Genomic DNA, 15,366 nt, shown 5'->3' on the forward strand with positions numbered 1-15,366 from the left:
ATGAGTAAGCTGAAAGGTCAAGCTGTGAAGAGAGGTATTAAGCAAAATGGTAGAGTTGGTGGATTTGGAAGACTTGGTAGAGTCATCCATCAGAGGCACAGATAGATGGTTCCCACACCATGGCACAGACCATTACCTAGGAGTGATTCTTAGTTTTATGGGTATGGTCATAGGAGGTTTGTACACATACAAAAGTCACAACAGTGCTACAGATGTCACAAGCATAAACACACTGCTAGATATTGCCTGAGTATGACTCCATACAGGCAACAGAGACAACAACTACAGACTTAGATTGATATGCACAAGCATAAAGGTGAAACAATGAGAGAAAATCCAGTTATTTATCTTCAATGTCATGAGTTTGGACATTATGTGAGGAAATGTAAGAAGATGTCTCATGTTAGCTTGATTAGTATATTGAAAGAGAGAGCAATTTAGAGGGCTCAAACAACTGCTGAGACACAAAAGCAGAAGATCGAGATTGTAATGAACAGAGTTTGGAGAGATAAGAATAGATCAGTTTCAGATTTCAGTTCACTAGTGGCACAGGCAGATGTTGCTATAGTTGGCAGTGCAACAGTTGGGTCTACAGTGGATCAACTTGGTCGTAGGCAGTGGAAGAAACAAGTTGTTGATAGAAAAGGCAGTCAGAGCAGTAAATCTGAGATGAAGTCACAACAGATGCATAGGCACGTACGCAGGGTAGATGCCTAGAGAGTGTGGAGAGAGAGACAAATTGAAACAAGTGCAGTTTGCATCACCTCCCAATCAACACCCAAGTTGGGTATGGGAGCAGACACATTTCCCAAGCACTAATGTGCACACTGGTGCATATGGAGAGGGGGAGCTCACTAAATGATATTTGGGAAATTTATGAATTCCCCCCTGTGGTATTGACTTTTTACTGATGCATCCATTTGTAAACACCCTTTACTCGTACTCCCCTGCTTTTCATAATAATTGTTAAGTTAATCCAAACCGTTAATTCTTCACGGTAGATGTTAAAGTTTTAACTTAACTGACCAAATTGCCCTTCAAACCAACTGTTAACTTAGCAAATTCCCAAATCGAAAAGGAGAAGAAGGAAGAGCCGAAGCCCTAACAGCTCCAGCTCCAGCTCCATACCTCCCAGGCCACCACCTCCAACCGAAGACACCATTGTCCCTATCGCAACGCTTAATCCGGCCACCACCTCCAGCCGAAGCCACCATTTTCCCATATCGCAGCGCTTAATCCGGCCACTACCACCTCCATCAGAAGCCACCATTGTCCCTGTCGCACTCCATTATCTCTGAGGTTGAGTGAGCTGCTACCAAGGTCATCTACTGAGGTCTATTATAACTGGGTACATTGATTTTTTACTGTAAGTAATATACCTTACTCATAGTTTGAAAAAATCAGTGTGATATTATATAATCCCTATGATATTTATTAGTGTGATTAGGTATAATGTGAATATTATACTGTAAATTAGAGTATTACAGTAGAGTAAATCAGACCATCTCACACCCAGACCCAAACTCACTAAACTGTGAGTTTCTTGTCAAACCCAGACCCAAACGCCACCCAATTGATCAACCCAAAATGAGTTTCCCTGCTAGTATCCCAGCTATGATTCCCATCTGTGATAATCATTTGTTGTGATTCAAGAAGGGAGCATATGAATATGTGAACATTTGTTGTGATTCAAGAAGGGAGAATGTTATATGTGAATAGGTAATAGGAAGTTCATGTGAAAATTTTTTGTAACTTTTTTCATGCTTCTTTGTGGTCTATAGAGCTAATGTAAATGCAAATTTGTAGTTTTGTAGGTAAGATGTCTTCTATTAGTGTGAATGACAGCAATTCAAGGTACCTGAAGTTTGAGAACAAGCTATGCTTCTGTAGGAAAAGAGTTGCTGTGAGGATTTCAAATTCGATAGACAACCCGAATAGACTCTATTATAACTGTGCAGACAAAAACAATGGTGGTTGCAATTTCTTCCAATAGTGTACTATCATGGGTGAAACAGGACAGAGCCCTCTAACCAATGATGCCCCAAATACTATGGGTGAAATTATTTTTGAAGACCAACAGAGGAGGGAGCAACAGAGGAGTGAGGAGTTTTGTAGTTTGAGGAAGGTTGTGGAGAAGTCACTTGATGCAATGAAGATAATGTGTCAACTTATTGTAGCTTTGTATGTCTTGAACTTAATTGTAAGTTTTATGAAGATGTAATGCATGTATGGGAAGGGGGAGGGAAGTGGACCTTTATTTGACATCTTTTTTTGGTGTATTGAATTATGCAACTCTATGGTTTTAATGAATTGATGTAATGGAGGCTTTCACATTTCACATTTAAAGTTTCATTGTTTTTAAATGAATGAATTGATGTAATGGCAATGACAATGGTATAAGTTTTATGGATACTCAAAACTCAATAAAACCCAATTTATTCAAGAGCTAATCTAACTGATCTAGAGCCAATCAGCCTAACAGCAAAGAGAGAGAGACAGAGAGATTATTAAACAGTTCCTTTGTTTTGCTTACATCTCTAAATTAGATGAGAACAGCTGCAATGGCATGATCTATAGCTAATTAGCCTAACAGCAGAGGGAGAGAGACATAGAGGTTATGAAATAGTTTCTCTGTTTTGCTCACATCAAGAAATTAGTGGAAGCACCCTGGCCTCAGTATTCTGCAACAGTACCACATCCAAATATGGCTTTGCTTTATGGAACAGAGCACACAAGTATTCACAATTCATCATGGACAACAAATCGGATTACCATGAACACAGAGTACCTATATTCCCACCACATAAGTCCAACAATATACATGTTTTCAAATATCAACACAGAGTACCTATATTCCCACCATATAGGTCCAACAATATACATGTTTTCAAACATCAACACAGAGTACTATGGACAGCAAATCAGATCCACATCATGTTAGGTCATTCAAAATTAAACTAAGATCCCTAAATATCCTTAGAGTCAGATTGCAAATTAAATCTATACAATTGTTTTCAAACAACAACTAATAAACTCAGATTCAAGGACAACAACTCAAGCAGTTTATCAACTCTTGTCCACCATCTTCATCAGCTCCTATCCACCAACTTCAACAACTCCTAGTCACCAACTTCATCAGCTCTTGTCCACTAATCACCTCCACAATTGTAGTTCAATTCTTAAAATTTAGCAACTCCTCACCAGTGGCACCTGAAAATTAGCAACTCAGCTCAATCAAGAATTGAACAACAAAATTGTAATAAATCTTCTCATAATTATGCAGGCATTCTCATACCTTACTCATTAACCCACTTGTTACTTGGTTTTTTTACTAGCTCTCCTTGCCTTCTCCTTTGTAGCCTTGGATGCCATTTTTTCTCGAAGCTTATCTTGTTCATTTGTTTGTGAAGTTGTACAAGATGCTTGAGAGGACTTGGTTACTCTCTGGGAGAAGGTGGTACTCATGTCTTGCCTCTTCCTCTAAAGTTGCATTAACAAAACCAAATGAAAAAAAGGGAAATAAACACACATTGTTCTAATGTAAAAAACTTTAAAATATAAGTAGAGTATTACCTTGGTCCCACAGTTCTGAGAAGAAGTTGGGTCCTTTCCTTTGACTGGACCTCCTTTACATGTCCTTCTGTTATGATCAAATTCATTACATCTCCCACATCTAATACTGCTGGACTTCTTCCTAACATCTTCCTTAGGTGCCTCATCCTTTTCCCTCCTCCTATTTTTATTTGGTCTGCCAACTGATCTCCTCGTTGGTGGAGGAAGCAATTTACTGTCATCTAGTGTGCTGGGATCAGGTAATGGATGAATTATTCCCTTATTAACCAAAAGATATCTCTCTGTTGTGTAATATGCATGACAAAAATCAAAGAGATTGACCCTGTTATATTGAATGTAACATCCTACATGTCTACATGGTAGTCCAGTTGCTACCCAGATCCCACAGTCACAACTTTGATTTCTTAGGTTTACCATATACCTAGTACTTCCATCTTGCACCTCAAACTCATCTTCCTCTGAATATGTTGGCATACAGTACCTAACATTTTTCTACAACTTATCAAGCCTCTCTTGTATCCTTGGAGTCAGAATATCTTGATAATTACAATCCTTCTCATACCTTTTTTATAGCCTACCCATCAACTTCAGTCTAACTTGGTCCATCAAGGTAAGGATTGGCTTGCTCCTGACGACTCCTACCCACTGGTTGAATGACTCAGTCATATTATTGGTAATGTGATCACTCTTGATGCTGTGATCAAATGCATGTCTTGCCCACATCTTCACTGGATTCTTCATCAACCAATCATATGCTTCCTGATTTATTGTTTTCATTTCATTCATGGCCATATTAAACTTATGCAGACTATATGCTTTGCTGGCAGCCCAGAATTGTGTCCTCAATCCACTCCCACCTCCAAACTGTGATCTCAAATTGTTATATAAATGTCTGCTATAATGCCTGTGGTTTGCTTCTGGGAAAATGATTGAAGTTGCTTCAATGAGACCCTATACAATAGAATAAAATATAACTATTAAAAGGGAAAACCAAACATCATTTGTTAGAGTAAACTATGTTAACAATTATATGCTTAAAACTAAATAGGGCAAAACAGGCAGATGTACCTTCTGTTTATCAATCATGAATGTGAATGGTCTCTAGTGGCTGTGTCTATTGTGATTTGGATGGACTCACGTAAGTGATGAAGGAAGAATAGCCAACTGTCCTTGCCTTTAGACTCAACCACACCATATGCAATTGGAAATATACCATTATTCCCATCAACTGACACAATCGAAACTAACACTCCACCATATACCCCTTTCAAATGGCATCCATCAAGGCCAATGAAAGGTCTACATCCCTTTAAAAATCCTCGTTTACATGCATCAAAGCATACAAACATACGCTTGAACTGTGGAATTACTGTCACCACTCCATTCACTTCTACTCTATATATCTCTGCATTCTGGTATTCGATCACAAATGAAGTTCCAGGGTTTCTTTGCTTTACCATTGTCCCATAGGCCTCCAATTTAGCATAAGACTTTGAGTGGCTTCCTTCATTTTCTTATTTTGCAATCCATCTTGCCCTGTACAGTTGCATTGTCTGAACCTCTACATTATACTTCTCCTTCAAAAGTGATTCCATGACATTGATGCTCATATCTGGGTCATACCTCAGATTGGGACCAAGTTTTCTTGCTATCCAAGTTGCATTCACCTTCTTATTGGTGCCAAATCTAGTACAACTGTGATGGGGGGTTAAGTGACTTTATCATAAATGTGATCCCATTCTCAATAGGTGAGGCATGGATCCTCCATGAGCAACCCTTCTCATCACAAATTGCAGTTACTCTAGCTTTCTCATTCCTTTGCTTCAAAGTATGAAAACCCTCTTGAACTTCATAATCTTGTAAAACCTCTCTAAAATGTTTCACATTCTTAAACACTGTACCAACTCTCAATGAGATCTGTTGGTCTACACCTCTTTCAACATCAGAAACATTATCTCCTTCACTAGACTCCACCAACCCTGAATTGTCATCATTATTGTTCCCATCTCTCCCTTCCACCTTTTCCACTTCATATTCACTTGCCTCATCTTCACTGCTGCTTAAACTCTCAAATATTTCATCTAATTCATGAGCCTACCAATCTTCATCTGATGAGTCACTACCCTGTTCATCTTCATTCAGTTCCTGGTCTGCTGCCAACATGCTAGTTGAGGCAACATTCTCATTAATACTTGTATTGTTTATGGTAGATGCCCTAACAAACCCACCATCCATCCCTACACATCTGGTAGACATCCTAACATCTTCAAATGACCTACCAATATCACTCAGCACTACACTACTCTTGTTGTAAAATGTGATACCATCTTTTCGGACAGATCTTTGAGTTCTTTCACCAAGAACAGCAGTTTGACTGCAATCATTCCTCACTGTAGTTCCATGTCTTCCACTACCCCTTCTCACAGTTGCTTTTGGTGGTCTACTAGTAGTAGCAGGTATTTTCTCTTCACCAACACATCCTTCTATTGGATAAACTAATGGCTCTTCACTTCCTGGTCTATTAGTGGATGTATCACCACCAATCACTGTAGTTGTGTGTCCATTGATGGTATTGCATTCCATTGGATCACGTACTTGCACATTGCAAACATAAAGGTGTGCCTCATACATATCCTTCAAGATGTTAAACATCTTCAGTGCATCTGCATCACTCTCCACATACATATCTGCTTGCTCCTCAGGTGTTATGTATTTCACAGAAAAGTTCACTGATCTTCCTTTGGGTATATAACTCAACAGTGAGTTATATATGTCACTAACTAAGTCTAGATATCCATATCTTTCCACATCAACCATTTTTCTACATTTAGCATTCATATAATGGTAGACTACCCTGCTTATAGTTCTGTCCATTGAGGACTTGTTGGGCTGTCATTGCAAACATTATTCAATTGTTAAGAAGTAACACATATTATAACAAATAGGAAGATCATTTAGCTCATACATATAAATTTCCTCCTACTACACTTACATAGTCGATCAAGCCAAACAGATTTAGATCACACATTGTCAAATTTACCAGCAATTTCATAAATCCAAAACCCAATCAACGTAAAATTCCTAATTTCAATTTCAAATATTTAAAATACCTAATTTGACTTTCTTATAACAATCACAGCAAAATCCTATCATACTTTCATCACAAATTGTTTACAGAAATCAAATAAAACCTTAATATCACAGTCCATTACCACATACCCTCAAAATCATATCAATTAGCTCATAAATCCTACTTTACTTAACTCAGATCAACCCTAAATTAGCAAACATATCATACATTTCATTTTTCCATAAAAATATGTTAGGGGTTTTCACTTACAGACTATAAGTTGGGATCTAATCGTCACTTTTACTTGCTCCAAGTTGCAATGGAGTGTCAACCAGTGCACAACCTTACTGGGACGAGCCACGGTGACCCACAATGAGCTAGGTTAGCAAGTTGGATGATGTAATCACCGTTGGAGGCGGTGGCCAGATTCAGCGCTGCGGCAGGGACAATGATGGAGCTATTAGGGCTTCTGCTGGAGGCCTGAGAGGTGTGGAGGTGGAGTTATTAGGACTTTGACTCCCTATCAAGGATTGCAGACAATGGTGGAGCTATTAGGGCTTTCGCTGGAGGTGGTGGCCTGAGAGGTGTGGAGGTAGAGCTGTTAGGGCTTCGGCTCCCTATCAATGGTTGCAGGTGAAGCGATATGTTCGTGCCTGGGAGGTGGGTGCATTCGTTAAAGGGAAATTTAGGAATACCCTATTAAGGGTATTTTGGTCATAAAAACTCTATCAAACACCATCCGTTTGTGGTAACGGGAAGAATTAACGGTTTGGATTAACTTAACAATTATTATGAAAAGCAGGGGGGTACGAGTAAAGGGTGTTTACAAATGGATGCATCGGTAAAAAGTCAATACCATAGGGGGGTATTCATAAATTTCCCATGATATTTTGGTGCCCCTAGGTGAACTCTGGTATTGTAGGAAGAGTTCTTGGGAAAGTCTTGAAGTCATCACTTGATGGAGAATGCAGCCTAATTGCAGTTTCTACAGCTTGTTGAGTTATCGTCAGATGATGAGTTCTTTGTATGGCTATGTCTGTGTGGATGTGTTGTCAGTATGTAGCAAATGTGGTAGAGCATGTGGTGGCATGTGAGTTGTTTTGTGCAGACAGCAGTGTTGATGTGTTGCTGTGTACACGACTTGATTACTAAGTGAAGACCAGATGAATATGATAAGGGGAGTAGTGTTATTGCTATTTTTCGCTCTCAGACTAACTCGGGAGGAGTCACTTGACATGTTCTTTGGTAGGTATGTTGAAGTAAAGAGAGATCATATGTAGGGGGAGAAGTATCTCAAGTGTTGAAATATTTTGGCATGTGAAGAGCTTCACAAAAAAGAGTGAGGATGAGTTTATCAGTAAATGTGAGCACTTATCTTAGTGCATAGAGATTATTAGATTTATGGGATTGGTAAGATGCAGTGGGCACTCCCATAGGTGAATCTTTGTAGGGAACTTCCATGTAGGGAGAGTTTTTGTATCCTTTGGACTTGTTGTCAATGGGGAAGAGAGTGCCATATGCAAATGAGTTTTGTGTTCGTGTGTTGGAGCATATGAGTATAGTAAGTCAGTTACATTGCATATCTATGAGTTGCCAACAATTCCAAAGGGGGAGATTGTTGGACTGTGGCTGGTGGTGTTGTTGTCATTATTGTTAACACCGTCAGTTAAGCAACACACTCACACAGATGGCATAGTGAGCAGAGGAATGATATTTGCTTTGGTACCGGTGTCCATATTGAGGCTATGGTAGTGTACTGGTTAGTTGGATTCGTAAAAAAAGTCTAACATAGGATGGGTAGTTTATTGAGGCTTATTAGCATGTATGGTAGTGTTTGGATGTGGTTGGCAGCATTTTATGGTGTTTGGTAATGTTTAACAGAGGCTGGAAGCAATAGGGTTTTGGTTCATGTCAATTTTTGAAAGTGCATCATAGGAGCACATGGAAGGGGTAACTTTGGACCCAATTTGAAACATCCAATTGGTAGAATCTAACGAAATTATGAATTGAATAGTTGTAGTGCGATGAATCTTCTTTCCAATACAACTGGAATCATTAAATTCCGAGTTTGTACGGAGAAGTAATGTTAATTTTTGTACGATCGCACGATTTATAAGCAAATCTGAGAAGGTTGCGAGCTTGGAGATGATTCGGCATTATATGACAGATTCTTGTTGGTGTAAAAGTGATGTGGAATAATGGAATTCACCATGTGGATGCATCATGATACAATGTAATGATGATGGCTGCATGTGAAATGATATGTAAATGATGTGAGTACATCATATAATGTCATGAGGATGCATGGTTTGTGTCATATAATGGATGCATGCATGGGTATTGTGTCATTTTACATGAGTTCAATCATAAGATGGATGGATGTATTATGTTGCTTGGTATGGTCGTAGCATGATGTATGGATATGAATTGGTATAATGATGTGTATGTTTAGGGTGCTTAGGTGGCAAGTGTTCTTGAGATGTGATGAGGTTGCAGCATGCATAGCAACCAGCAAAATAGGTCACGGTCAGCATGGGCATGGTAGCATGAAGGCCGACAAGGCCAATGGCACCTAGGCACCGCAGCGAGGTGGAGTGTCTTGAAGTAAGGTGGCAAGATACGAGGCCACATAGCCTATGGAAGGACTGGATTTGTAGCTGTGGCAAGGCCACATGGCTTATGGCCAAGCTCAGCTGGGTAGCAAAGGCACTCATTGGTGCAGCGTGCTTGGGCAGCAACAAAGCTCTCATGGCACACGTGCACGGGTGGCACAAGGCCTTTTTAAAAATTGGTGTAGTGGCCTGATTATAATTTTAAGAAGTTTGATTGTTTCAAATGGAAGGCCCAGATTCAGTCAGAATTGTCTGGATTTAGATCTAAGGGCCGAAAAGAAAGAAGCCAGAATCTTGGAGATCGAACGACACCTGTGGTAGCTGACTATTCGTGACGCTAAGCGGCTGCACGACTTTAAATAGTGATCTTCCCCGCATCACGAAATGACCCTAAGGTTATAGAATTCCCCTCCAATCTTCAAATGGGCATAACTTGGTCATTTCAACACGGATTTGTGTGATTCAAGCGGGGGTATTTCTCAGGAGAATGAGAAGAAGGTGTTGGAACAATGTGTTTGAGAAAAAGAGTACCCTAGAATTGAAAATCAATAGTTCCTTGTTGATTGCATCACTTGAAAGCTTGGATTGAACATATTTCAAGTTTGATCACAGCATTGGAGGTTCAAGAAACTTGGAGGAGATTGTAGTGATGCTTGTGAGTGGAGAACTTCAAGTGGCTAGCCTACTTAGGTGATTTCTATCCAACATTTAATTTATTAGATCATAAGGCATGTTGTTTAATATTGTAAATGCCTAGTTGATCGATGTTGGGATTGGATTTTTATTTTCAACCAATTTATTGCATTGTAATACCCTTATGAGTAGTTGCTTATAAGGTGTTTGATAAAAGCCTAGACATACTTAGGTACTCACAGTAGGGGCTGTGAGTTATTGGGGTAGGTGCCCTTCGTCTTTGTATGATCAAGGACCGAAGCCATATCTGTTGTTGCAATGTTGGAGAGTATATGTGCAAATACGAAACTCAGTATTTGTATTGCACCGTGGATGCAGGCTTATTGCCAAACCATGTATATTTGTGTGTTGTGATTTGTTTTTGTACTTTGTGTAGTGATGTGGTGCTTCCAGAGTGGGTGTGCTACTCCTGGTTGACCTAATTAAGGTACACACAAACTTTAGCTGGCCAATGGGGTGCCCCAGCCAATGGTGTTTACAGGTAATTTGAATCAGCTCTTGGTTGCCAGTTGTGTGTATGTAGTGAACAGTTGACTGTTAGTGAGACTTTGATTTTGGAAAGAATTTGTGTGACTACTAATTCACCCCCCTCTTAGTAGTGAAGCCTAGTTCAACAATGCATTCAATTAGTTATTAGGGAATGCTTTAAATTATGAAGCTGAATATTCAAGTCTCATACATGGTTTACTTAATGCCAAGGAGATGAATGTTGAAAAGCTCTGGATTGAATGCAAATCAGATTTGGTTGTTGTCTCCACTCAAGTTGGTTCAATTCCATAGTATTTAATACAAGATTGGTTCTTCATTTGGCCTTCTTTGTCTTCTATCACATGGAAGTTTGCTCATTGCTTTAGAGAATTAAGTAAATAGTATCATTGACTTTTTAGCCAAGAATGCAACTATTAACTATCCTTCCTCTTCTCAGGTTGCTTTTCCTTCTCGCATCAAGGAATACCTCCTTAATGATGCATTTTGTAGGCCTTGATTTCATTTCAGCTTTTAGTTTTTTGGGTTTGGGCGTTCCTATTGATGGTATTGCCAAAGGTGTGTTCTCCCTAAATCTGTGTCTTTGTATCTAGTTGAGTATGCCCAGTCTTTTTTTCTTCCTTCTATTGATTTTTCATTTTTTTTAATATAATCTGATCTTTAGCAAAAAAAGGCATATGTCTCTTAACAGGACTCTATTTGTCCCTAAAAATGAGAGAGAGAGAGAGAGAAGGTTTCAAGGTGTTGGGATTCAACCACTAATCTTGTTACTTAAATGTGCATCAGAATCAGATTGGATATTTAAATTTGCATTCAAGTTTGAGATCTTTTTCCATAAAAATAAAATTAAACAAGAAACATAGGTTGCCTGAAAACTGTAAGTGTAGTTCCTCCTCCAAATAATAGTTCTTCCACACATGGGCAACGATGAGATTTAAAGATGTTCAACTCTTGAATCTTCAAATTGAAGCAAATAATCTACTCGAACTATCATCAATAACTTGAAATTCAAAACCACAAAGCACCTTACTTTTGACAAGAGAGAGAGTGGAGAGAAAAATCGGCCAGCACTGTGTGTTCTCCCTCCCCTTGGTGCTATTATATATAATCAAAACTCTTTAAAGTTGTGTTGGATTCCTTTATTCATTTTCCTAAAGGGAATACGAAACTATTGGTGAAGAGATATTTTGACTTGTATTCCAACTTGCTTCTATAGAGGGAAGATGTAGAATCTAGAAATGACTTTGTGATATTTTAATTATAGTTAATTATATTTATCAAATAAAAATTAATGGTCATAAATAAAATATCAACAACTTATTTTAATTTTTCAATTAAATGTCATGCATAATTAAACTCTTTAATTTGCATATTGAACCCTCTACTAAACAATATCTCATGATAGATCATAGGACATGTAATTAAATACTGCTAAACCCCAATCCATCGTACATGCCTTTAATCAGAGATCATGTGATTATAATCGGACAACAAAAAATGTGATTAAACATTATTAGAAATAATACATTGATATGTTTAATAAATAAAAAATAAATTCTGTAAACTATATACAAAAATACCACTGGATCCAGATTATAGTCTGATTCATCATATGCATTATCTATATTTGATATTCCGGAATCAAGGGCAGTGGATTTCATGTTGAGTATCTCTTTCGTTCACGATGCGTCATTCCAAATCCAACACACCGATATATAGTCCATGTGACATCAGCCATTGGTGTACCAAAATCCACAATGTAACATCGTAATGATAAGGATCTCTCAGATCAAAGGGTCATTGGTGACGGATACATATCTCTCCTTAATACGACAGATAGTAACACATGTGAGAAATTGTACAAAATTCATTTCTATATACACATTTTATGTATATTATATTTATGTCTTGAAATCAACATTTCTAGTGACATACAATGTAACGGCCATATGAATATGACGTCTGGTCCTATGCCTAGTCGAAAACCATTTTGAATGAAAACTCATGGAACAAACTTATAAGTTCATAAATAAATTCATGCAATAATAATAAAATTAAATTTATTTATTCCAAAATTATCTAACTTTGATGGACAAAATCCAACACAAGGTTCAACAAGTGAGGAGCATTGGTAAATAGCTGCCACACCATTAAAACAACAGGCCCGGTTGAGTTGAAACAGGATCGCCCCCTTCCAAACTGAAGTAAAACAGATGAATTAGTCAACCTCAGACTTGGTCCTTGGGAAACAAAGGAAGGTTGCTTGTTCCTTCTCCGCAAAATGAAAGAAGAAGTCGAAATTTGAAGCATCAGGGTCTCTCAACCCGAATATGACCCGGGACGAGAAATAAGCTAGATTCAAATTCAAAACTATGCAACTTTCATCTCAGGTCAATAATTTGAAATATTTTTCATCATAAGTTTACCTGTGCAGACAAGTTGGCAGCTTTGCCAAATTTTCTTAGACCCCGATTACAGGTACGTTTGACCCGACCCGTTTGAAAATTTTTATTTCAATTTGGGTTTGACTAGTGTGGAGATGTTGTCAGGGTTGTTATTGTAGACCCAAGAATCGGACGGTTCTAATGGGTTTTTGGACCCATTTAATACGATAATCTCACACTTTTCAACCATACGTCAGTGCTGACTAGTATTGTCAACACTGACGTATTATGAATGGAAATGTGGACTTTTATTTGAGATTGTGTGGCAGAGCGACCAATTTATTGCCACGTCATGAAATTTAATGGAAATGTGGACTTGTTGGTTCGGGCTTTTTTTGCTAATCCCAACCCAGCCACCTGCCCGATAGTTGCACTTTGCAATAGTACTTAGTTTTTTTTTTTTTAAATGGAAAAGATAAATTATATTACTCTCACTATCAGGAAAATGACCTGATAGAATTATCCTATAAATTTTTTTTTTTTTTTTTTTTTGTTAATTTGAAATCTTTCTTTCTCATGTGGAGCCATCTTTGTGGGATTCTTAAATGGAATGAGATCCTCTCTAGCGTGCATCCAACGGTTGGAGGTACTGGTGGTGCGTGCCCGGATGCTCCCAGTCGTCAAATGCACACCGGAGGGGTTGGCACTTTGGAGAGGATCCAGATCCTGCTTAAATATGAAATCAAGCTACTGAAAATGTAAAATCCCTTGAATTCGATCAACGCATAACAAAATTAGAAAGAAAATTTTACCATAAAATTTCTATAATCTATTTTAAAATTTATGACCACGTATTTTAGCCATTTTGTCATGAAAATTTTACACACACTTTGTTCGTAAAATCTTCCCTCCTAAGATTTTTAGGTCTTAGAGTAACTTTAATGCCTTGGATGTCTATATGCGGTTCTCACAACTGTATGATAGGGGCTGCAAAATTCATATTTGGTTATAAGGGTATTATATGTAATTATTTCAAAATAATTTTATCATATAAATTAAATAGAAAAAAATTATGAAAAATCTTCTAATAGCATTATACATCATATTTTACCTCCACCAATAAATATAAAAAATTTTCATGTTGAAAATTGTAAATTTTTACTTGTAAAAATTTTACATCATATCATTCTAACTATTGCAGATATAAGAGTCTTTCAACAATTGTATTTTAATTAAAAAGGTTTCTGCATGATGATTTTAGGGATCATTTCTTAAATGTCTTCTATTTATTGCAATGTGGATAAGATAATTTCACATTCCACTTATTTGAAAGATGGGGATTTCCTTAGATAGCCTCACATCGAATTTAGGCAGTGTTTGGATGCCAAGAAAAAAAAAAGAAAAAAAACATAATGAGACAAAAAAATATGATGATGCAATGATTGATTTATGTCTGTATATCTTTCTTCAAATTCAAAATTTTTTGATTTTTTTTTTCTGTTTTTGACATCCAAACATAGCCTTAGTGTTTCATACTGGCTTATGTATAGAGGGCATTTTCCATTGTTTATTCAATAATTCTTAGTATTCAAATAATCTAAAAGGGATTGACTTTACAAACAATTTAATAAACATTAGGGCAAGAGATCCGTTGTCTAGTTGTATAGTGCCTACACCAATGCGTGGGTTAATGAGAGTCTACATACAGGGGTATTAACATATATGTGTTTTTCAATTTCATGGGGGGCAAGGCAATACTTTCAAGCACTCCTATGTCTAGGTGCAGGAGCTACGCAACTAGGTAGTGCTTATTTTTCCCTAAACATTATAATGAAATGCATGACTAGGTGGTGAGAAATATATCCGCAAGCTTTAGGCCAAACATAGTTGCCATGTGGCAATGTCAAGATTTGCATGAGAAAGTTCCCACATTACACAATAATTTATTACTATATATTTAAACTAAGCGGTGTTTGTCACAAATCTTCCTCCCTCCAATGCTCCCATGATTTTCTGAGAGGGTTTTTTTTTTTTTTTTTTCATTCAAAAGTTATTTGATTCTTGCCCATCCTTCGAATAACCAATTCTTAAGAATTTCCTTTTCTTTATTCTGTCATCTTCTACAAACTTTACAAAGTTTCTCGTCCTTTTGTCTTAGGATTAGTCAATTCTATTTCTCGATGGGGATAGGAAAAGGGTATAACTCGGAGGTAGAGTATCACATTTATTTCTTATTTTACATATAATATATAATGGATTTACTCGGGCCATTGAGGAATATCCAAAAAGACATTTCGGTAATCAGTCTAATTCTATCTCTGTTTGTTCTGTTTGAAGAAAGAAAGGATTCCAAAGAAATTCCCCAGGAATTTCAATTGCGCTTATATTTATCATTGTAGGAATTGTTTTCAAGCTTTCTAGAGCCCCTTCTCATCAATGGACTCTTGACGTATACGACAATTGCGCTTATATTTATCATTGTAGGAATTGTTTTCAAGCTTTCTAGAGCCTCTCAGCAATGGACTCCTGACGTATACGAAAGAATGCA

Source organism: Telopea speciosissima, chromosome 4, assembly GCF_018873765.1.
Source record: "Telopea speciosissima isolate NSW1024214 ecotype Mountain lineage chromosome 4, Tspe_v1, whole genome shotgun sequence".
Lineage (NCBI taxonomy): Eukaryota > Viridiplantae > Streptophyta > Magnoliopsida > Proteales > Proteaceae > Telopea > Telopea speciosissima.